At 37.8% G+C, this 23622-nt stretch overlaps 1 pseudogene; it reads left to right on the forward strand.

The window, feature by feature from the left end:
• The first annotated feature begins 5032 nt into the window (after positions 1–5032).
• Positions 5033–11399, forward strand: LOC101981576 (annotated as a pseudogene).
• The last annotated feature ends 12223 nt before the right edge of the window (positions 11400–23622 follow it).

Raw genomic sequence — 23622 nt, forward strand, 5'->3', positions numbered from 1 at the left:
CCTTTGCTCCCTTTTGCCCCTCTACTTTTCACCATGAGATGAGAAAGGTATGAAGGTGTTTTTTGTTTGTTGTTGTTGTTGTTGTTGTGCCATGCTCTTGCAAGTCCCAATTTCCAGAATCATGATCAGGTAAATTCATTTTGTTTCATAAATTGCCCAGGCTTGGGTATTCTGTTTGAACTGCAGAAAATGGAACCAGGTCAGAGAAAACCTTATAACATGGCAGCTTTCTAAGTTAGCCATAGTGAAGATCATTTCTGTATGGCCTCATTATAGCTAGAGCTAAAGTGACTTGCAGGTCCCGCTAGAAAGAGACAAAATATGCAATTGTAGCCTAGGCAAGTGGTCCATGCATACACATGAAACCCAATTTTACTCTGTCAATTTTCCATATATTTTAGCACTATCTTAATTTATAATGATTCATCTATGATCTCCCTCCTCCACATTATTTTTGTTTAAAATATATAGTTTGCTGCTTAAGGTTAGTCTTGCACTGAACCCTAAATGTTTAGCATTCTACACTTAAAAGTGTGTTGGTGAGACCTAGGCTGTGTCTTAGAGTACTTGAGTATGTTAAGAATTTTGCAGAAACTGCTATGGTATTTTGTAAAGGTGTAATTGGCTAATAAATGTAAGATAAGTAGTTAGATTTTAAGTAACTAGAGTTTTTGCTTTTCTCCTTTGTTGTTGTTATTTTTTTCCTGCATTCTACCTTCCCCTTAATCAGATCCAACAAAGTGTTGAACCAATGAACCTATAGTCTCCCATTTAATGATCTGTAGAGAAAATAATACCTTCAATACTCTTCCAAAAATCTACTGAATCAGCCACATCAGCCCTTCTCCTTACTTTGTTTTACTTACCTTAATCAACAAAAGACCAATGCCTCATCTCTTTCAATTGTACTTAGAGTACAGAAGTATTTAAAAAAAATAGAATGAGCAAGATTGACCCAAGAAAAGTGTTTTTAGTAGACAAACATATAGCTATTTTTAAAGAGAATGTTAGATCATATTTTGACTTAATTTTTATATGTTCTGTTTAGTCTACAGTAGGTGTGAGAGATATCTTGTATACATGTGAAATATAATTTCATCTTTATATGATCCAAATAATGCTGATGTTTGTATTCTGAGGTAAGACCTGATTAAAAAAAATGATTACTGATGGTCTAAGGTCAAGGTCATGTGTTGAAAAGAACTAGGTATCTAAAGCTGATTTATTTTCTATGACATACATTCCTTGACAGCTTTGACATACAACTAGATTAGGCATTAAACTGACTTAGGTTTTATGCTGAATTTGGAGATAGAGAAATTAAAAGGAAGAAACTCATTACATGGTTTGTTATTGGGAGGTTTTCATGATGCAGAAAAGGAAAGAGAACTGAGAATTACTGGAGACCAGCATCATTATGTTGAGAATGACGGTATGTATAGTGGAGTCGAGGAAATTGTTTGCTTAGTATGTTTGATGGTGTGGAGGTAGGACTTACTACTTACACCAGTAAGGGGGTCATGAAAACACAGTCTTGTAGTGTGAATTCCACTGGCATCATGAGCTTGGCCCACCAATCTGTGTAAGATAAGAATTTCATCCATAACTATGGGTAAAAAAAGCTTGCTTTGGTCTCATGATAGCAAGATAATGAGTAGTAAGGTTAAGCAGTAAGGCAAGATAAAGCTAAGTAAGGCTGAGATCTGCCAAAGTCCTGGTCATAGGTAGAATCTCAATTTCTAGGGATGAATGTAGTCTGAACCAATATTGATAAATGGGAAAATGACAAGAGTAGTCACAGAGCCTCTAAAAATATCAGACTTCCAGATATTACCCTTATCTTGCAGCTAGTGGCCTGATCCTAATATACAATATAGCCTTACACAGTCTACTTATGGGAGAGAAAAATACGAGTTTGAATTATTTTTGTTTCACAGAACCAGTCAATTTGGTTTAATAATTATATACATATGTATATATATATGCACGGATATATTTCTTGGTTGTGTTTTATTAATAACAAGATGTGAATAACCTAACTTTCATACCTGATATTTACTTGTGTTTTGTCCCTAATTTTTCTCTTTGTGAAAAGTAGATGAGGCTGGGGATGATGTTTTCTTTTAGAGCATTTTGATGGGCTAGGATTGTCACATGCTGAGGATCTTCATGCATTCGCCATTGATTATTAGATACTATGAAGTAGACACAATGGAATCATGGAGAACTGTTCCTCAATGAGATCACAGTAGTAGTGAAAGAAAGGAGAATAACATGAGGACAACAAAATATTTGTGGCACTAAGGTCGTAATCCTCATCCCTATCAAACTCTTGGCTATAAGGGATGCTGAGTAACTCTGAATAACTCTAGCATACCTAACTTTTCTCATTCCTCTTGATTGAACATATATTACTTTAAAAAAAACTTAGAATTGTATATGGGTTGTGATTATGACAATGGGGAAATACATGGGAGCAGGTATATGGCATTTATAGTTTAAGTATTGGAAAGTCTGATGAAAGTTTACATTATAGTGCCTTCTACAAATGAAGAGCATTTTACTCCAACATTTACTCTGCTCTTCAAAGAGATCTCCAAGTGTGAGTAATATCTGATGGTGATTATATAGGATTAGAAAGCACATGTGCTAGCAAGTCGTTTCATTTTACAGATAAACTGACTGAAGTGCAGATACAGGAGGAAGCATTAAACTCTTGTCTTTCAGACCTCACTACCAGTGTCCTTCCCAGAAGCCAGTGCTCCCCCTCAAATTTGCATTCTTGAACACGTGCTTCTGCTTCCATCCAATGCACATTCATGGATCCTTGCTCAACCATCCAATTATCCAATCTTTTCCTCTACTCAAGATAAAGACATGCTGGCAGAGGCTCTGAGAGGCTGCCCAGTGCCCATGTCAGTCATAGTACAGTAATGCCAGGTGCCTCAAACCTGCAAGTGACAATCTTTAATACAGAACCTTTCAGTCCCACCAGGGAAATGGTGCGTTAACGATGCAAACACGAATGACAGCCTGAAATTAAGGTTAACACTGAGTATATATTACAATAAGTCAGGGCTTTACACATCTTCATTTATCTGATGGTTCTGTCATAGTAATAACTAATTTTGTCCAAAGAATATCCATTTATCTTTTCACTTCATACTCAATGTAATGAATTTCTTAATTTTTACGATTCTCTCTTAGTCTTAATAATACATTGATCACATAATAAAATTTGGGTCTTTCGTGACCAAATAAATGGTTTTAAAAGTAAACCATTCAATTTAATTTAACACAGATTTTTTTACATATGTATATTCATATGTCTAACACAGGCATAATTATATGCATACACATAAGCTCATATCTTCCCTTTTGGATTTCACTTTCAGCAGTTGCTATTTCTCAGGCTTTGGTGTAGGCACTAACGACATACAACCACAAGTATACTCATTAAGATGTTGTCTTGTGAAGTCATAAGGTAAAGAGGAAGACACAGACAATAACCAAAAATATCATTTAACACAATTAAACAATTATCTTTAATTATGGTTTAATTACGAAATTTCTGTGAAGTATGAAAGCTCAGTTAAATAAAATATGCTTCTAGCCGGGCAGTGGTGGCACATGGCTTTAATCCTAGTAATTGGGAGGCAGAGGCAGGTGGATCTCTATGAGTTTGAGGCCAGCCTAGGCTACAAGAGCTAGTTCCAGGACAAGCTCCAAAGCTACAGAGGAACCCTGTCTCGAAAAAAACAGAAAAAAATGTTTCTAATGATTCAAATTCAATTATTTATTTTTGTTGCTTTGTTGAGGTAGTAAGAAGCAAACAAACAAACCAATATGTCCTAGGCCGAGATGTGTAATAATGCCTAAATCAAGGGCAGAAAGTGAGACCTATTATTGCTCTCCTGGGTCTTTTTGCTTCTCATGAACTGATGCACAGAACACTGAGAGAACTCTTCATATCTGGGGTACCTAAGACCACCACTCACAGTGGAGACAAAGGAACAGAAACATATTCTACAGTGGGAACTGTGCCATCTGTGGATTGGTATGTAAACGTGCTACAATTTTTGAATGATAAATACTAATAAAGAAAAACTAATGAGAATTTCAAGTCACAAAGCTTCTCTCTTGGAGTTCCCAGTCTTAGAATATATACTCCCCTGCTCTTCAAGCCCTGTGCTAAGGAAAATTTAGCTTAAAATGTTTCTAAATTGGTGCTGATCCAAGTGCTAGTCAAAAGCAAGAAACTGTCACCCCCAGACTTACATATTTTAAATCTAGATCTGTTCTTAACAAATTCCCAAATAATAATAACAAGGGGGCATATACTAAGAACACAGGATTATTAACTAATTAACTAGATAGCAGGAGTAACACAATAGAGAGCCAGGAAATTAGAGACTAATATTCAGATTATTGGAACATGTAATATTTTTCAAGAAATAGAGGAAACTGGTAAAAAACAGTGTGGACAGGGGTTGTTAGGTTTGTGGGTGGATATTTGAAAACTGAAATAATTATGATTGTACCACAGTGGTTATAGGCACAATGGAAATGTTGAATTAGACTTAGTTGAAAAGGAAATTAGCTAAAAGAATGATCAATCTCAATACATACAATGACAGCAGAATTTGTCATAGAAAAATGAGTAGATAGAAAATTTGAGAACTATGTGAATTGCCTCTAATTTTGTTTACTAGTCATGGTATAGGCAAAGATGATATAATCAACAAACTTTTAAATACCATGGCATTAATATGAAGTCCTTATCGCTCTCCAAATAAGTGCCTATAAATAAAATTGAAAATGATGGGTACATTTATTATTGAGATACATGTTTTTCAGGGTCCTTGATGTATGTTTTTCAGGGTTGGTAAGTGTCATTACATTTTACCAATTATGATGGTTGGAAATTGGATATTTCTTTTATTTATTTATTACTTATAAAAATACCAATCCGGAGTCAGTCACCTTGAGCAGCGAGAGTGCCGTGGGCCGAGCAGGGGCTCCAGGGGAGTGGAGTGCAGATTGAAAAATGCAGACCACCAAGGCACTGCTCATTACTCCAGTTCTGATCCGCTCCTGTACCAGGGGTCTAATCAGGCCTGAGTCTGCCTCCCTCTTGAGTAGACCAGAGGCCCCATCTAAACAGGTTAAACAGCCTTCCTGCAGCAGCTCCCCTCTCCAGGTGGCCAGACGGGAATTCCAGACCAGTGTTGTTTCCCGGGACATTGACACAGCTGCCAAGTTTATTGGTGCTGGGGCTGCCACAGTTGGTGTGGCTGGATCCGGAGCTGGCATTGGAATAGTGTTTGGTAGCTTGATTATTGGCTATGCCAGGAACCCGTCTCTCAAGCAACAGCTCTTCTCCTATGCCATTCTGGGCTTTGCCCTGTCTGAGGCTCCATGGGGTCACCCAGCCATCCCTGCTGCTTCGACTCCATGCCGGTCCTGGTGCCGGAGTGTGCTGAGCTTTACCATTAAACAACAACGTTTCTCTAAAAAAAAAAAAAAAAAAAAAAAAAACAATCCAAATTCCCACTTCCTGCCCTCCTTCCACTTCCCTCCCTTTCCCTCCACAGACCCTCCCACTCCACCCCCTCCAATCCTAAGAGAGGACCATGCACCCTGTCCTGTGGAAAGTCCAAGGCCCTCCCTACTACATCTAGGTTGAGCAAGGTTTACATCCAAAGGGAATAGGATCCCAAGAAGCTGGTACATGCAGTAGAGATAAATCCCGGTGCACTATCAGTGGCTCCTCAGTCTGCCCAAACTGTCAACCCCCTTCAGAGGGGCTTGGTTGTTCCCATGCTCATTCACTCCCGGTCCAGTTGGAGTTGGTGAGCTACCATATCTCAAGCAAACTGTCTTAGTGTATGAACCCCTCAGGTCTTGAATTCCTTGCTCATACTCTCACTCCCTCCACTCTTCAACTGGACCTTGGGAGCTCAGTCTGGTGCTTCCAACGTGGGTCTCTACCTCTGTTTCCGTCTGTTGTTGGACAAAGGTTCTATGGTGATATTTAAGATAATCATCAGTCTGACTACACGTAAGGTCATTTCAGGCACCCTCTCCTCTATTGCTTAGGGTCTTAGCTGGGGTCATCCCGGTGGATTCTTAGGCATTCTTCTAGGGCCAGGCTTCTTGCTAACACCATAATAGCTCCCTCAATCAAGATATCTCTTTTCTTGATCTCATATATGTCCTTCCTCCATCTCGACTATCCCATTCCCTCAAGTTTTCTCAACCCCCCTTTCCCCCTCCTTTCTATCCCTTAGCCTCTACCCCAAATTTTTGTCTGATTCCAATGGAAATTGGATATTTCAAAGTAAGCATCTTGTCTTTAGGAATGTGATCTGAAAGTTCTTCTAGTACCTTCTCTCCCATACTAAAGCTAAAATTCATAACTTGATCACATTGACACACATGGTGGCTACCGGCTACCCCTGCAATTTCTGAAAATGGCACATCAGTCCTCGCTACTCCCACCCCCCTGTTCTTCTAATTGCTGACTATCACTTCTGCTACCAGGGACAGAAGGTCGTTCTTTAAAAAGGGCCAATAGGATCACAATATTCTCTGTGTAATGTAAGACAATGTCCTTATTGTATACTCATGTAGTATAGCATAACTATCAAACTGCTGCCTAAGAATAGATAGTTTCTAAAGACATAGGCATAGGACCAGATTTAGAGTTCTACTGACCACATAAAATAAAAACACTGCTGAGAATGTGGGTTAGTGCTAGAGGCTTGCTTAGCATGGACAAGGACTTAGGTTCAGCCAAGGCAAGCACTGAAAAAGTAAATATAAGTAGAAGGAAATAGAGCAAGAAAAATAATAAAAAACTAAGATTAATTGACAAATAGTACAACATGAAGTTAATGAAGAGCAAAAGAAAAATATAATAGAAGGAATCAAAGATGGGAGGTTGTACATTTGAGAAGAGTATGTAAAATTTCATATCTTTGGACAATGGAAAACTTAAAATTCAGCATGAAGTTAGTCTCTACATAAAGATAGTGCACAGACTTAAGTAACAATATTGCCAATAATTTCAAAGCATATTTTTTTGAGACAAGGTCTCTCTATAGCCTTGGCTGTCCTGGAACTTGCTCTAACTCAGAGGTCTACCTGTCTCTGCCTCCCAAGTACTGAGATGAGTAGAAAATATGAATATAAGATACGATTTTAAATCAATGGGATTTTTCATGAATGCTAGGCTCATTCAGAAAAAATGTTAATTTCTCTACCCAAAGGAAACATTTTTAGCAATTTAGAACAATTTAATCAAATGTTTGTGAACATTATGATTACAAACTACAAACTATAGTATATGAAAGAGGGTTTGAAAAAGTAATTGATGATATATATATATATGTATATACATACGTGTGTGTGTGTGTGTGTGTGTGTGTGTGTGTGTGTGATTGGACTTAGGCAAAGAAATGTGGTCTATTATACTGAAAGGAAGCTTGAGGATGCTGTGTGTCCCTGACCTTTAGAAGTTGGCTTTATGAACACTAACTGGGGAAGGAATATGGATTAAAACTTAACCTTCAAAAGGAATATGCCGCAAGTGTCTGTCTCTGAAGGCAGAAATGAGAGTGGATTTACTTACCTTACTTACATTCTTTCACTTTGATTTTCTCTCTCTCTCTCTCTCTCTCTCTCTCTCTCTCTCTCTCTCTCTCTCTCTCTTGGTTTTTTGAGACAGGGTTTCTCTGTGGCTTTGGTGCGTGTCCTTAAACTAGCTCTTGTAGACCAGGCTGGCCTCAAACTCACAGAGATCTGCCTGCCTCTGCCTCCTGAGTGCTGGGATTAAAGATGTGCACCACCACCGATTCTTGGTCAGAGTAAAAATTTGAACTATTTTAGATAATGAATTCTATCCCAAGTCTTCTTGAATTATTTTTGTGTTCTTTTGTTAATTTCCTTGCCTTTGTTGTTTGGTTCTTAGAATACTAATGATGGTGAAGAGAAAGTTTTTCCTTCTTTATGAGTCTTAGTGTGTGTATGCATGTATGTGTATTTTCAGATAAAAAAAAACCATAAATTATAAAGACACAATAAACATTGCATTGTAAGGGTAGTTAATCTGAGATAGAAAACACTATCAAATTTATATGATTTGGTTTATTCTCATCAATCTAATTGGCTATATGTTTCTGTCTAAACATAATAAACTAAAATAGATTAAGTGATAATATGTCTCCAACAATGGTACCAAAAACTCCTTACCAACTAATTTTTCAAAAGAAAGCTTCTCCAGGAAGGCAGTCAACATGTATGATTTGAGTTCTTTTGAGAGATATTAAAATCTTCAATCAGGTCATCTTAAAAGCTACATCGAAATAACAACAAAAATTGATGAAAAACAATAGACATAGTCCATGTAGAAAGGTTGTAAAGGAAAGGGTAGAACAAGGTTCAACTCCTTCTGTCAAATGGCATCTTTTCTGAGGCAGGACTATTCAGTTCACATCACATCCAAGTTCTAAGGCATGTTTTACCTGCAGAATCTTAGTAATATGAAGTGGACTTTGGAAGCAAATACACCGAGCTAGATTCTGAGTTAGATTTGTCTTCTCTCAGTCATTCTGTGACAGACAGATGATCTTTTAAAATAAGCTACAAACACCAGAATGTGCATGTTGTGAATCTTGATTGCCAGAAAGAGAGAACTTTCTAGAAGAGCTTATATAGGAAGAAACCCATTTTGTAGGAGGGGGGGAATCAATCTTCCCTTGTGATCATTGAAAAAGTTCTTATTAATCATGCCTTCAGAATTCTACTTTGTCTGAACATTCTGGAGATCAGGAGCCAGGTAATATTTTTTCATCTTGTCTGAATGACCTGGGGCAGCTCCTCCATCTTTTTTCACTAAGTTTCAGTTTCCTGCTGTCCAGAGAATGTGCTTATTCTCGTTCATAGCTGGTTCATATAAATTAAATTAATTATTAAACATAAAATGTCTACTAAGGTTCCTGACAAGTTATAAATGTTATTTAAATGATATTATTTTTATCACCACCACCATCTTTCTCAGTAATTAGTCATTTCATAAACCTGCTAAATTAATTAACAAACAATTATGAATGCCTGGAAAGATTCTAAATTAGATGCTATGGCTTGCCAGAAAAAATATTTTGAACAAGGTCATGTCTAAGCTCACTTGGAATTTGAGGAGCTACAAATCACAATTTGTCACAATCACAATTACACATGTAAGTAGGTCTAAGGGCTAAAGAGACCAAGAGTAGCATAGAAAGCCAAATTTAGTCTCATTTGGTGATGGCAGGTAAAGGGAACATATAAAGAGAAAGTTACTATGTGGCTATCCCATGAGGTAGGTCCAGAGCTCTTGAACAAATTCACTAACAGTTTGTTTTAAAGCCTTATTTATTGATTGACTGATTGGTTGATTGTGTGTGTGTGTGTGTGTGTGTGTGTGTAGGAGTATGTGCATATGAAAACAATTGCCCTTTGAAGTCAGACAAGGGAAAGAGGCTTTGAAACTGGAGTTACAGGCAAGTTGTGAACTGCTTGATTTGGTGGCTTCAAACTGAACTTGGGTGTTCTGAAAGAACACTATGAGCTCTGAAATACTCAGCCATCATCCCAGTCTTCATTTGAGGTGTCTTAAGAGGCACTGTGGGTATGGGTAGAGAGAGACCAGGGTATCTCTGTTGGTCTGTCTTCATGCTCACTAATTTGGCAGGTACTGTGCTTTACAATTTTTATTATTTTATGTGATAGAACACACACACACACACACACACACACAAAATCAGTCTTCATCTTTGGTTCTTGGCACATGGCACTTAAAACCATTGAGATTTCCTAAATGATATTTTGTATGCTAAAGAAATTACCTATAGCAGGAGGTACCTAAACAGCTTAGGTATGGGAGCTTCTTCCCATGCTTAGGCAGTTGGCATTTTGAGATGTATTCAATAGCCTCTGGGGAGAAGCAAGTAATGAGAGGTGGAGATCTATCACCAATGGCTTTCATCACCACATCCAATAAAACCTCAAGCAAACCATAAAGCATGAAGTCTGAGGAGCTTTTGGGTTGGTGAACTCATTAAGGTATTGTTGAGTGTGAGAATTTAGATCCCTGCTCATTATATATCAATTGTTCTTAGGACCTTTTCCATTGGGATCTTTCTGGGGTGTATCTATAAATAAGTCTTAGTTAATTATTATATCTAAAGAGGTGTTGTGTAAACCCCCAGAATTACTGACTGTTGGTGGAAAGTGGAGACAAGAACTTGTGATTTGGAACCATTATCTGAATCTTTAATTTATAGACTCTGACACTACATTGTGTCAGAATTGAATTGTAGGGTAACTAGTTAGTTTCTGGAGAGTGAAGAATTTGTTGTCAGACATCAATAAAGTCTGTGTTCATTAATTTGGCAGACAATTGCTTCAAAAACAAAATTATGTTATTTCCCCAGTAAAAAGGAAGTTTGCAACCACATCCCTCAGATATAGGTGCATCTCTGTAATTTTAACCCTGATTAGAAAAAGTCAAGCTCATGGAAGATTGGATTATAAGATCTTTGCTGCTGATAAGAAAGGTTACTGAAGGTGAGAATCAGAGAGAAACCAGGCTAGAAGTGAGGGGAAACCTGGAGGTAGTTTGGTTGCAGCCAAGATAACTGTTTAATCACCAGAATGTTTGCACATTGAACTACCCTTCTATATGCAATTACGTTTTACAAGAGAGGGACTTTGCCTAAAACTTAGGTGTTACACCATGTGATCTGGTTAGCAGGGTGCCAGTAATTTTAAAATGCTCTTAGGGTGTGTGAAGGTAAAGATATGGTTGCTAACCTATACTCTGTATTCTTCAGCCTGGAATACTGAGTGCAGCACCTTGAATTGTTAGTGCTAAATATGTGTATGTATTTTTCCTGATCCTTGCCAGGTCATCTATATTATCTGAAAGGGAGAGGAGAAGTTTGTATGCATGCAGAGGGATAGGAGGAAGCAAGGAGATTGGGAAGAGAAATAGACCAAAAGGAGGAGGAGGTCAGTGGGAGGAAACACATTTATTCCAAAAGCAATTTACTCAGCCAGTCATTTTCGGTATTCTTCTTGCTATTACCGAGGCAGAGAAAGAAATATGATATGGGTAGAGGAATCCTTTTATATCTCTTTCTCAGCCAGCCTTCCTGCCAACACACTATGCCCAGAGAACATTTTCTTCAGCAATGGTCTACACAGTGCTAGCTAAGGTTGTGGCCAATGGGCTGAGTGCTGAAGCTGTGAGACAGACAAATGAAGCGAACCTTGCCTATGCCCTACTTTCTTCTGAAGCTGCAAGAGTTAGCAGATGGCATGCACGAGGAAAGGATACCTGCACTACGTCATCCTGAGCATTTGATAAGACACGTTTATACGTAAGAAGGGCTGGAGTCTCTGGCCACCTTCTCAAAGAGTTTTGGAGGGTTTTATTGGTTGTAGTTGTGTTATTTGTCAAGTCTCTGTGCTTTGGAGACTCCCCATATACATACTTATCCAGAGTAAACACCCTGCTTTTGCTCATAAATTCTCTCAAGCCCATGTGTGTAGCATGTGGCAGGTGAGAATTAGGTTTGGTGTTTGTCTGTTATGATTTTTGTTTATTTGCTTGTTTTGCAAAACAAATGTTGGAATCCAGATATGAAGGGGGATATCAACATAAGGCATCTGCTTTCTGGCCAAATTTCTGGTCCATGTGCTAACAGATGAGCAATAATTCAATGTCAACAATTCCTTCCTTTCTGTGGTTTATATAGTAGCATTTCAAAGATCTACTTTCCAAGCAGAGAAACAGAAATCAAACAAACAAAAAAGCAAAAATAAAAGCAAGCAACAACAATAAACATGTACTAGACTCTGACTGTTCCTTTAAGTTCTTAGTCAAGTGTTATTTTGCTTCCAGATAAGATAGAGGTTTGTGTCTTCGTTATGGTTTTATATCTTGGCCTGTGATTTAAAATCAGATAGAAGGAAGGGAGGTCTGTTTCCTCTTGTCTTTCTGCAGTGTTGGGGAATACAGTGATGCAGGAAGTGTTCCTCCAGGATCTTTAATGGATTGTGAATTGAATAAATAAAATGGCTTCAACTGTGAAGTGTGACTCATCCTTCTTGAAAGTCATTTACAATTCTAGGTGGTTTCTATTTGTACATAACAATCTTTAAATTGTTGCATTGTACAGAGTTTCCAAAGAAGAGGGGCCAGGGACTGTGGAAGTTAGGGACCAGGGAAGAAATACTCCATTCTTACCTGTAGCTGCTATTATACCTTACTTGTAAAAGGATGTTATGAGTGTTATTTATATTAAAAAGAGTTCAGTTACTAAAATCATAAGATAAACATTTCAACTATTAGCATATACTTTTTCTAGCACAACTGCTAGTATTGTCTAAAAGGTAGTGACTGTGGTTCTCTTCATGGTTTATTAGCAGTGTCTGGCACACATGTTCAGGAAACATGGAAGGTGCCTTTGTATGTACATGCATGGCTGTTGACTCACCCATGAAAGCATAATACCAACGAACCCACACAATGCTCATCCTATAACATGAAAAACACTGTAATTTAATCTGAGCCAGCCCTTTCTCACTGGATTAAACAGTTCACTGGTGGAGGCCTTACAGAGAGTTGTTTTTATTTATTTTTTAATTTATTAAATTAAACCAAAAAAAATCCAAGTTCCCACTTTTTCTGTCCCTCCCATCCCCTCCAAACACCCTCCCTCCCCACCCCCATCTAATGATTGGAAAGGGTAAAGAACATAACCTTGTTTCCAGAAGGTCCAAGGCCCTCCCTACTATATCTAGGCTGAACAAGGTATACATTCAAAGAAAATAGGATCCCCAAAAGCCAGTACATGCAGTAGGGATAAATCGCAGTGCCACTATCAGTGGCTCCCCAGTATGCCCCAGCCATACAACTGACAACCACATTCAGAGGAACTAGTTTGGTTCTATGTTTGTTCCTTTTCAGTCTGGCTGGAGTTGGTGAGCTCCCATTAGCTCAGGCAAACTATTTCAGTGGGTGAACACATCATGGTCTTAACCTCCTTGCTCATATTCTCATTCCTCCCACTCTTCACTGGACTTTTGAAGCTCAGTCCAGTGCTCCAATGTGGGTCTCTGCTTCTGCCTTTGCCTCCATCAGTGGCTAGATGAAGGCTCTATGGAGATATTTAAGATAATCATCAGTCTGATTACAGGGCAAGTCAAAATTGGGCCTCCTCCCCTGTATTGCTCAGGGTCCTAGTTGGGGTCATTCTTTTGGATTCCTGAGAATTTCTCTAAAACCAGGTTTCTGCTAACCCTGTAATGGATCCTTCAATCAAGATCTCTCTCTCCTTGCTTTCATCTCTGTCCTTCCTCCATCTCAACTATTCTGTTTTCTCAAGTTCTCCTTTCCCCTTCTCTTTTCTCCTCTTCTCCTCCTCCCCTCCCCTCTCCCACACCCCTATACTTCCAAACCTGCCCGTCAATCCTGTCTGTTTTCAATTTCCAGGTGGATCTCTATATATTTTTCATTGAGTTCACCATATTACTTAGCTTCTCTAGGATCATGAACTATAGGATCAATGCCCTTTGTTTATAGCTAGTATCCACTTCTGTGTACATACCATATTTATCTTTTGGGGTCTTGGTTACCTCACTCAGTGTTGCTGGAGCTCCTTCCGCTCCTTCAGCCAATAGCTGCTGAGATACCAGGCTCCCTTCCTGATTATGCAGAGGACTGTTGTCTGGGACGGTGATCTGTAAGTTTTTCCCCCTTAAATAAATAACCATTCTATTAATCGTAATTCCAAACTGGTGTGGGATTGTTTGTGGACTTATGCCAACTCAGGATGGTGTTTTCTAATTCCATCCATTTGCCTGAAAAATTCGAGTTGTCATTTTTTTTTCTGCTTAGTAGTCTCTAATGTGTAAATGTACTACATTTTCTTTATCCATTCTTCAGTTGAAGGGTATCTAGTTTGTTTCCAGGTTCTGGCTATTACAAATAATGCTGCTATGAACATAGTTGAAAAAATGCTTTTGTAGTATTATTAAGCATCTTTTGGGTATATGCCCAAGAGTAGTATTGCTGGATCCTGAGGTAGGTTGATTCTCAATTTTCTGAGAAATCACCATACTGATTTCCAAAGTGGTTGCACAAGTTTGCATTCCCACCAGCAATGAATGAGTCTTCCCCTTACTCCACATCCTCTCCAGCATAAGCTATCATTGGTGTTTTTGATCTTAGCCATTCTGACAGATGTAAGATGGTATCTTAGAGTTGTTTGATTTGCATTTCCCTGATAACTAAGGAAGTTGAACATTTTCTTAAGTATCTTTTGGCCAGTTGAAATTCTTCTGTTGAGAATTCTGTTTAGTTCAGTAGCACATTTCTTAATTGGGTTATATAGAATTTTAATGTCCAATTTCTTGAGTTCTTTATATATTTTGGAGATCAGCCGTTTGTCAGTTGTGGGGTTGGTGAAGACCTTTTCCCATTCAGTAGGCTACTTTTTGTCTTATTGACTGTGTCCTTTGCTTTACAGAAGCTTCTCAGTTTCGGAAGGTCCCATTTATTTATTGTTACTTTTAGTGTCTGTGCTTCTGGTGCTATAGTTAGGAGGTGGTCTACTGTACCCATGCATTAAAGACTACTTCCCACTTTCTCTTCCATCAGGTTCAGTGTGGTCAGATTTATATTGAGGTCTTTAATCCATTTGGACTTGAGTTTTGTGCGTAGTAATAGATATGGGTCTATTTTTATTCTTCTACATGTTGACATACAGTTATGCGAGCACTATTTGCTGAAGATATTTTCTTTTTTTCCATTGAATAATTTTAGCTTCTTTGTCAAAAATCAGGTGTTCATATGTGTGTGAATTAATATCCAGGTCTTCAATTCAATTCCACTGGTCAACCTCTCTGATTTTATGCCAATACAAAACTGTTTTTTCTACTGTAGCTCTTTATTGATGTCAGGGATGGTGATGCCTCTGGAAGTTCCTTTATTGTACAGGATTATTTTGGATATCCTGGGTTTTTTCTTTTTCCATAAGAAGTTGATTATTGTTCTTTCAAGGCCTATGAAGAATTGTGTTTGGGTTTTAATGGGGATTGCATTAAATCTATAGATTGCTTTTGGTAAGATTGCAATTTTTACTATGTTGATCCTACTTATCCAAGAGCATGGGAGATCCTTCCATTGTCTGGTATCTCCTTCAATTTCTTTCTTCAAAGACTTAAAGTTTTTTTCAAATTGGACTTTCATTTCTGTGGTTAGTGTTACCCCAAGTGTTAGTGTTATTTGTGGCTATTGTCAAAGGTGATGTTTCTCTGATTTTCCTCTCAGCTTCTTTATCATTTGTTTATAGGAGGGCTCCTGATTTTTTTGGTCTTAATCCTGTCGCATCACTGAAAGTATTTATCAACTGTAGGACTTCACAGATAGAGATTTTGGGGTCATTTATGTACACTATATTATCTGCAAATAACAAAATTTGACTTCTTCCTTTCCAATTTGAATCCCCTTGATCTCCTTTTGTTGTCTGTCATATTGCTATTGCTGAAACTTCAAGAACTATGTTGAAGAGATGTGGAGAGACTGGACAGCATTGTATTGTTCCTGATTTTAGTGGAATTGCTTTGAGCTTCTCTCCATTTAATTTGATGTTGGTTTTGACTTGTTGTATATTGCTTTTATTATATTAAGATATGTTCCTTGTATCCCTGATCTTTCCAAGATCTTTATTATGAAGGGGTGTTGGATTTTGACAAATGCTTTTGCAGCATCTAATGGTTATTTTCTTTCAGTTTATTTATATGATGAATTACATTTATAAATTTTCATATGTTGACCCAGTCCTGCATCTCTGGGATGAAGCCAACCTAATCATGGTGGATGATTTTTTTTTTTTGTGGTGTGTTATTGGATTCAGCTTGGCAGTATTTTATTGAGTAGTTTTACATCCATGTTCAAGAGTGAGATTGGTCTGTAATTCTCTTTCTTGCTTGAGTCTTTGTGTGGTTTTGGTATCAGGGTAACTGTAGCTTCATAAAAGGAGTTTGGCGATTTCTATTTCTATTAGACAGGACATTTTGAAGAGTATAGGCATTAGCTCTTTGGAAATTCTGGTAGAATTCTGCACTAAAATCATCCAGCCTTGGGATTTTTTTTTTTTTTTGGTTGGGAGGTTGTTGATAACAGCTTCTATATCCTTGCAATTTATAGGTGTATTTAAATTGCTAACCTGGTCTTGATTTAATTTTGTTATAGCATCTATCTAAAAAATTGTCCGTTTCTTTACATTTTCCAATTTTGTGGAGTAAAGGTTTTGTAGTATGACCTAATGATTCTCTTAATTTCCTCGGTGTCTGTTGTTATGTTCCCCTTTTCATTTCTGATTTTTTTTTTAATTTGGATGTTCTCTCTCTGCCTTTTGATTTGTTTGAATAAGGGTTTGTCAATCTTGTTGATTTTCTCAAAGAACCTGCTCATTGCTTCACTGATTCTTTGTATTGTTTTCTTTGTTTCTATTTTGTTTATTTCAGCCCTCAATTTGATTATTCCATGTCTTCTACTCCTCTTGGGTGAGTCTGCTTCTTTTTGTTCTAGAGCTTTCAGATGTGCTATTAAGTCATGAATGTGAGCTTTCTCCATTTTCTTTATGTGGGCACTTAGTGCTATGAACTTTCCTCTTAGTACTGTTTTCATTGTGGCCCATAAGTTTGGATATGTTGTGCCTTCATTTTCGTTGAATTCAAGGAAGTATTTAATTTTAATTTCTTTCTTGACCCAGGAGTGGTTCAGTAGTTCACTGTTCAATTTCGATGCATCTGTAGACTTTCTGAGAATAGTATTATTGTTAAATTCTAACTTTAATTCCTGTTGATCTGGTAAGACACAGGGGGTTACTCAATTTTTTTTTGTATCTATGGAGGTTTGCTTTGTTACTGAGTATGTGATCAATTTTAGAGAAGGGTCCATGAGGTGCTGAGAAGAAGGTATATTCTTTTGTGTTTGGGCGGAATGTTCTATAGATGTCTGTTAAGTCCATTTAATTCATGACATCTTTTAGTTCTCTTATTTCTCTGTTAAGTTTCTTTCTGGTTGAGCTGTCCATTGGTGAGAATGGAGTGTTGAAGTCTCTTACTATTAGAGTGTGGGGTTTAAGTGTGATTTGATTTCAGTAATGTAGGTGCTCTTGTATTAGGGGCATAGATGTTCAGGATTGAGACTGCATCTTGATGAATTATTTCTGTTATGAGTATAAAGTGTCCTTCCTCATCTCTTCTGATTGATTTTAGTTTGAAATCAACTTTGTGAGATATTAAAATAGCCATTTCTGCTTATTTCTTAGGTCCATTTGATTGGAAAACCTTTTCCCAATCCTTTAATCTGAGATGATGTGTGTCTTTGAGGTTGAGGTGCATTTCGTGTAAACAGCAGAAGGCTGGATTTCATTTTCATTTCCTTCTCTTAGCCTGTGTCTTTTTATAGGTGAATTAAAGCCCATTGATATTAAGTGATATTAATGAACAGTGGTTGTTAATTCCTGTTATTTTTCAGTAGTCGTATTGTGTGTTTCCCTTCTTTGGGTTATGCTGGTGGGGGCTATCAGATACCTGTGTTTTTGTGGGTGCAGTTAGCTTCTTTGGGTTGGGGTTTCCATTCTAGTACTTTCTGTATGGCTAGGTTTGTGGATACCTCTTGTTTAAATAATTTTTGTCATGGAATGTCTTTTCTCCATCAATGGTGAATGAAAGCTTTGCTGAGTATAGTAGTCTGAGCCTGCATCCATGGTCTCTTTGTGTCTGCAGCACATCTATCCAGGATCTTCTGACCTTCATTGTTTCCATTGAGAAGTCATGTGTAATTTTGATGGTTTTACCTTTCTATGTTACTTGCCCTGTTTCTTCAGCTCTTAATATTCTTTCTTTTTTCTGTATGTTTTGTGTTATGATTATTATATGACGAAGGATTTTTTTTTGATCCAGTCTATTTGGTGTTATATAAGCTTTTTGTACCTTCATAGGGATGTCCTTCTTTGGGTTGTGAAAGATTTCTTCTATGATTTTCTTGAATATATTTTCTGTGCCTTTGAGCTGGAGTTCTTCTCCCTCTTCTACCCCTATCATTCTTAGGTTTGGTTTTTCATGGTGTCTCAGATTTCCTGGATGCTTTCTGTTAAGAATTTGTTGGATTTAATGTTTTCTTTAACCAAGGAGTCTATTTCCTTTATAGTATGTTCTGCGCCTTGGATTCTTTCTTCTGTTTCTTGTATTCTGTTGGTTATACTTATCTCTGTAGTTCCTGTTCATTTACTCAGATTTTCCATATTCAGAATTCCCTTGGTTTCTGGGTTTTTTTTTTATTACCTCTATTTTAGTCTTTAAGTCTTGAACTATTTGATTTCTTCACCTTTTTGATTGTTTTTTCTTGGTTTTCTTTGAGGGATTTATTAATTTCTTCCAATTTTTTGTCTTCTCCTCTATTTCTTTTAAAAGAGTTTTTAATTTTCTCTTTAAAGGTCCCCATTATTTTCATGAAATTATGTTTAAAGTTATTTTTTTTCTACTTCTTCTGTGTTAGGATTATCAAGTCTTCCTGTTGTGCTATCACTGGGTTCTGGTGTTACCATGTTGCTTTTTAGGTTGTTGGAGGAATTCTTGCATTGGTGCCTAACCATCTTTTCCTTCAAATGAGGCTGGCAGTGTCTTGGCATCTTGGTCCAATCCTTGTTATGGCTGTCTAAATGTTTGGGAGTTTTTCTTGATCTGCTCTGTACTATCAGTGTCTGTCTTAGAAAGCCTCTGAGGTCTCTATACTCCTGCTCTCTTGGTCTTCTTTCCTGGTTTGCTCTCTTGGTGCTCTCTCTAAATCCCCTTAGTGTTGTAGCAAGCTCTTGGTCTCTCTTATGTCCCCTCAGTATTGGAGGAAGCTGTGTTTCAGAGTTTCACTGAGATTGAAAAAGGAGAGGCAGATTTGGGGGCAGGGTGGGGCTAATAATTTGAATGGTAGCTGAATTGGTTTTGGTTCTTGGGGATCCTAGCCAAAGGAAACTCCCAGTTGGCTGGCTAGAAAAGCTGAGGGAGTTGGGGGAGGGACGTGGGGTTTTGTCCCATTGGGGAGGTCCTATTGACTGGGGCATCCTGCCTTATGGCTGTTCACTAACCTCTTAAGTTACCCTCACTATTAGAGCAAGCTGCATTTCAGAGTTCCACCAAGGTTGCCAGAGGATAGGCAGGTTTTTGCAAGTTGGTTTTTAATGATCGTTCCCCCTGTGTTTGGTTTTGTTTTTAAGGCAGCCAGCAGTTCTGTAATCAGACTTAGTCCTATAGATTTTGCTTTTAAAAACCTACCCACTCTTTCAGCACCCCTTGAAATTTGACAGCAGAACTGGCAAAATGTCAGGAATGGTTCACAAAAATGCCAATGGAGGATATTCATCAGCAGAAGGACTATAGCTTCGGTAGATTTCCCCATCTGGGTTAATTAGTATTCTCTCTTAAAATCCTTTACAGAAATATCTTAGAGCTGCTGTATTAGTGGGATTTCTAAATAGTGTGGTCCTCACCAGACTTATAGTCTGGCCTTGGTATTGTGGTGTCCACTCTCAATGCTTGTCTTTTGATTGCAAAAGGACTTCTGAACCTCTTCTTGTTATGTACTATTCTGGGAACTGGCCCCTCATCATAGTGTTCGGTCTCTGATAGAATGTTTTGTTGTTGTTGTTTGTCTGTCTGTTTTGTTTTTCTGATTCTAGAATATAGATGACATTGAAGAGAATGCAAAGGGAGACTATTATTATTTGGAATCAGATGGAACATCAGATCTGAATTCCACCCTGGGAAAGCCTTAAGTCTGGGTTTGTCTTATTGTTCCATCACCTCACACCTTGTTATGTAAAAGGATTTACTTTTCTTGTTCTTCTTTTGATTTTAAGCTTGTCTTCAGTTAAAAATAAAGCATTGTAGCTTAAAATATTACAGTTTGTATTATTTCAGACTTCATAATAATATTTTTTTGTAGAGCAAAAGTTTATATATTCTTTTAGGCAGGCAGATCTCTAGTTTGAGGCCAGCCTGGTCTACAGAGCAAGTTCCAGAACCTACAGGATTACACAATGATACCCTGTCTTGAAATAGCAACAACAACAGCAGCAGCAACATCAACAACAGCAATAGTTCTAATTTGATAAGAATTTTATACATTACAATGTGTATTGATCACATCCATCTGCTATTGCTTCCCTTCAAAGCTAAGGAAATTTTGGAGAAGAGGGGTAGAGAGAACAGCAGAGGGATGTAGAAAAGCTTGGGAGGAGAGCTATAGAAGGCAGATTTCTGAGCATGACATAACTAGTGCAGGAATCAACTCACAGCAGTTGGGATTAAATTCACAAGGTCTTCACATGATCAAGCCAGGTAAAATTCTGGCACTAATGGACAGGGGTCCCTCAGGTCCTACCCCAAGAGGAGGAGCTATTGACAGCTGATGGCTGCTGAAGGAGGGCAGTCACTCCCTTTGTCAAAGGGACCTTTGTAATCCGGATGAACTCCCCTCCTTGTCAAAATGCATCAGCTGGAACCCCAAATGTCAAGTGAATCCAACATATTGTGAAAAACAGATCCTATGGAGCCCCTCTTCCATGGCTAATAGTCAGATTCCCATATTTTTCTGTCTCTTCATTCATTCTTTGATATGAGTTGTAGGTGAGAGATGATGGGGAAAGCATTTTGTGTGGAGCCGAAGTTCTTCTGCAGTTATATGTTGTGTTTAAAATCAGTTTTGCTTGACAGAGGTGAACTAAAAATAGCTTTTTTATATATCTTGCCGTTTTAATCTCCCCTTGCCCTGAGAGACACAAGTGATATTTACTTTCTAAATTATAATCTGTAGATTTATTATATTTTCTTTTAATAATTACAGAGCATATTTGTGTAACTATTTTCCCCTCAAAGCATATTTTCAAATATTATTTCACTTAATGTAGCAGGGCAGGTCGGGAAAAAGAAGATAGCTGCACAAACTATTTTCATTGGAAAATACCCAAAACTGGCAAGAGACAATTTATAAGGCCCAGAAGTGACAAAAAAAGTAACAAACTGTTGTTCATAATATTAAAAACATGAGGAAATAGTCTATCCTTTATGTGCATGGATAGGAATATGGTGTCCACAGACCTGAGTTATTGGGTCCATATTTTGTTTCATCTCAAAGGAGAAGTCACAGAACTGAGGAAAATATAAGCTGAGCAAAAGAGTCAAACTCCTGCGTCAGGGAATGGGATAGAGATGTAGTATTTTAGTACAATGTTTAAGTTTTTAGACTTCACACAATGTTTGATCTTGAAACAAATCATTAGTTTGATTAGTTAATACCGTGATCAGTCACAAATCATATGTAATAAATCACAATTCTTTTTACAGCAATGTGTGTCAACAAGTTAGGAAAAAACCCACATGTAATTATTTAGTGGAAGATGGCATTTTAAATTTTATGCTTTTTAATACATTTCTTTCCCTTCCCTCACTCTACTCTACTCTACCAAGTCAAATGGAATAGAGATGGATATATACACAGGCATATATATATATATATATATATATATATATATATATATATGTGTGTGTGTGTGTGTGTGTGTGTGTGTGTGTGTGTGTGTATGCTTCATATCCACATACATTATAGGCATCAAATATATGTGATATGTGTCACCTGCTGCACACACACACACACACAGATTTGTATTATACATGCAAACTAGGAAAAATTTGCATTGACACAAATAAATATGCATACTGACATATTGACAGAATCAGATTATGAGTTACTACTCTTGATTATAATCCAATATCCAATAGCCATGAAGCCCTACTAGGAAAAGTGTACATGCAGATCCTTATTACTGTGGTATGGGACCATGGTCTGTATTCTGTCAATTATATTTTAAATAAATGCTGATTGGCAAGTAGCCAGGCAAAAAGAATAGGTGGGACAACCAGATGGGAAGTAGAGGCAGGTCAGGGAGAACAAGAGAATTCTGGAAAGAAGTTAGCCCATTCCTCTGCAATCCTGGCCCATCCACTGAAGAAGCAAGATGTGACTGTCTCACTGAAAAAGGTACTGAGCCATGTGGCTATAATAAATAAGAATAATGGACTAATATAAGTTATGAGAGTTAATAAGAAGCCTGAGATACTGGGCCAATCAGTTTATGATTAGATGTAGACCTCTGTGTGATTTCTTTGGGACTTAATGATTGCAGGAACTCGGCAGGACAGAAACCCCAACAACATTACTGAAAGAGATAGGGTAGGGAATTATAAACAATAAGCAAATCTGTTACATATTATTGCTCCTCCCTTACTTGGACTGATCTCTGGTAGCTTGACCCAGTGCTTCATTGCAGATCTATGTATCTGTTTCCATCAGTTGTTGGTTCAAGGTTCTATGAGGACAATTAAGGTAGTCATCAATTTGATTACAGGGGAAGGCCAATTTAGGCATCTTCTCCACTGTTGCTTAGAGTCTTAGCTGGAGTCATCATTGTGGATTCCTGGGAATTTCCTCAGCACTCTGTTTCTCACTAGCCCTTTAATGACTCTCTAAATCAAGATATCTCTTTCCTTTCTTTCTCTCTATGTCCTTCCCACTTCTTGAGCATCCTGTTCCTTCATGCTCTCCTGTTCACTGTCTCGTGTTTCTGATTACTGCCCTGTGTTTCTGTGGTCCAATAAGGGAAGCACATGCACCCGCACCACAGGTGTTTTCTTCAGGTTTTTATTGCTGTGAGGAGACACCATGATCTCAGTAACACTTCAAAAGGAAAGCATTCAATTGGGGACGGCTTGCCATTTCAGATCTTTACTCCATTATCATCACGGTATGAGATGACGGTGTGTGGGCAGACATGGTACAAGATAAATACCCGAGAGTCTTACATCTTGACCCATAAGCAATAGAAAGTGGTCTGAAACACTGGGCATGACGTGAGCATATATGAAACTTCAAAGTCAGCTTCCACAGTGACCCACTTTCCCCAAAAAGGCCATAGCTACGCTTAACAAAGCGACACCTCCTAATAATACCACTCCCTGGGAGCTTATAGGGGCTAATTGCATTCAAACTACAGAAGACATTCACTGTCTCCGAGATAAATGGTTAGAATGGTCTGACTCTGTCCCATAGCCATGTCATCTTATCCTAGATAGGCCAAAGTTGACTGACAGATGGAAGAAAAAAATCAATGATTCTCATTGTATCTCATCAAGGTTGGGTTGTTCCTTGTCATGGAAAATTAATATGGCAATATTTAGTGATTCAGCAGACTTGGAACCCATATTATCTATGAGGTTCTGAGTGAGGGGCATAGTAGAATAATGGAGTTCTCCGCAAGGATGCAAAGGCTGTAGATTCAATCCTGTGTTCCACAAATATGCATGTATGCATAAACATGCAAGTAAACAAATGAAGTAGATGCCTTGTAAACATTACCAGAGAAAAATTTCATGTGTCTCAGTTCATCTGAAGTTCTTTAGAAAATAACTTAAATAGATAACTTGTACATAACAAAAACACTCAGATTTTTT

The sequence above is a fragment of the Microtus ochrogaster genome, linkage group LG3 (genome assembly GCF_000317375.1).
Source record: "Microtus ochrogaster isolate Prairie Vole_2 linkage group LG3, MicOch1.0, whole genome shotgun sequence".
In the NCBI taxonomy this organism is placed as follows: domain Eukaryota; kingdom Metazoa; phylum Chordata; class Mammalia; order Rodentia; family Cricetidae; genus Microtus; species Microtus ochrogaster.